Source organism: Pteropus vampyrus, unplaced genomic scaffold (assembly GCF_000151845.1).
Source record: "Pteropus vampyrus isolate Shadow unplaced genomic scaffold, Pvam_2.0 Scaffold392, whole genome shotgun sequence".
Lineage (NCBI taxonomy): Eukaryota > Metazoa > Chordata > Mammalia > Chiroptera > Pteropodidae > Pteropus > Pteropus vampyrus.
Genome location: NW_011889173.1, coordinates 827,633 through 829,774, shown reverse-complemented (window position 1 = coordinate 829,774; position 2,142 = coordinate 827,633).

Sequence of the window (2,142 nt, the reverse complement as noted above, 5' to 3'; positions counted from 1 at the left end):
CGTGTGTGCACGTCCAGATCCATTTTCAGGAAGAAAACTCAAAATTCTAGCATCACTCTCTCTGTTTGAGACGGCTCGGGCAGGTGTCTCAACCGCAGCTCTGTGGTGTCGTTGCCTCTGAGAGGAGAGAGAAAATACGGAGCCCGCCCCACCGAGGAGCACAATGAGTGGCGAGGGTGGGCAGCCGCGTGTTCGCACCGTGACCACTAGGATGCTCGATTTCCTGGAAGCCCGGGCCCCCGAGCACCGTTGGGGCACAGCTGGTGACTTTCCAGGCTCCCCTGGTGGCTCGGTAGTCTTCGCGCTCCGCACGCGCGAGCTGGGGCAGTGACGCTGCAGGACGCGGAGGCGCGCTCCGGCCGCCGGTGCCCTGGCAGCCCCGCTGGGGCCGCCAGCTCTGTGTGCGCCTCGTCTACGCTGTTTCTGAACCTCAGGCTCCCCTCGTTCTTGTGTTTTATAAGCTCCCAGAGCCTTGGTGCGGGCACTGATTTGCCCCAGGAGAGTGACCAGCACGTCGTCTGGTTTCGGAGCCTCGCTTTTTCCCCTGGCAGGTGTCGGAGGAAAAGCCACAGGGCCAGGTGCTGGGGACTCGCTCCAGAGATGGCTGAGCTGCCCGCCCGTGCGAACAGGGCCAGCGCCGCCTGGGTGGTGGGGGCGGGGGCGGACGCGGGCCCCGCTTCCCAGCCCCTCGGGCTCGCGGTCTGTGCGGGGCTCGTTCTGAAGAGACGAATCCTCTCATCGGGTCAGGAGGGCGCTGATAGGAACTAGCGAGGAGCAGCACAGACAGAGAAGCTCCGAGAAACACGCAGACGCCCAGAGCCAGCAGCCGCAGGGACGTGGGCACAAATCGGAGAAAAAGGTGGACCCTGCAGTGTGTTCAGAGGAGAAGCGGCACGTGGAGAGGGGACCGGGACTGGGGGGGACGGGACTGGAGGGGACCGGACCGGAGCAGACCGGGACTGAGAGCTGGGGACTTTACGGGAGTGTAACTATCTCAGCACCACTTAGGGCTCTCACCAGGACTTTGAGATCCATGCCACTCCACAGCCAGAGCGCAGGGTGCCGTGTGGATGACCTCGGGTGGCCGCACAGACGCCCGTGCGTGGACAGCGGACGGCCTTTCCGTCTCTGGATTTCTTGAACGCATGCCGCGTTGCTAGGATTTCGCTTCCTCTTAAAAGCCAAGTAACGAAGGGCACGTGTATAGATGTGAGCACGGCCACTGTCCCCGAGGGTCAGGGGACCCCGCCCAGCAGCGAGGCAAGCAAGCCCCACACCTTGGGCCAGGGTGACACATCTCCCGTTCTCACTGGAATGCGGGGAGCCCTGCCGATGATGGCCAGGACTGTGCCAAGGGTGCAAAGTGGCTGCGGGTGCCCCGTTCCCCCTGCCCCCAAGCGCTGGAGGAGCCGCCGGGGCTGCCGCTGGGCACGTCTGGCGAAGCGCGAGCTGGCAGAGCGCGGGGGCTGCCGGGAGCCGTCAGGGGAGGCCGTGGTGACCTCGTAGGGGGCTGGACAGCTCGGGGGGAAGCTGCTAGACTGTCTTCTCCCGGGCGTGTCCTCCCTGCGTACAGGGGACAGTTGGCCATCTCTGCGTGTCTCCAGGAGCAGCTGAGGTCTAGTCGGAGGGCGTGGGGCCAGGTGAGCTGCCTGGCCTCTCTCCTGAGTGACCCATCCATTTCTACCGCCCTTGAAAGGAACAAAATGGCATCCTGTTGTGCGCATTGTTCCACGGTACCTTTTGTCTTAAATGACTTTCAAAAAAATCACATTTATCTCTTTTTAAAAATAACGCATGATGTTGAGATGCTTCTGGAGTCAGAGGAGATTGATTTTTAAGAAGGGACAGAGATAGATTCCCGCCTGGGCATTTTTCACCTTCACACGTAAGAGCCGAAAAGGAAGTGAGTGTAAATTGAGGCAAGTGAAATTTGCAGGAATTCTGGAGTGTCGGGTGATCACACAGGCATCTGAGGACCCCATGTGGTCACTCTGGTGGCCTGTCCTTAGAGGCTCTGGTCCACCCTGGGGCAGGCATTTCACGGGGTGGGTTGAAAAAACACGGACTCTTTCCTGTCCGGGGGTGAGTGTGACCTGACAGCTGAGAGCATGTGTCTTATCTTTTTGCCCCAGAAACATGTGC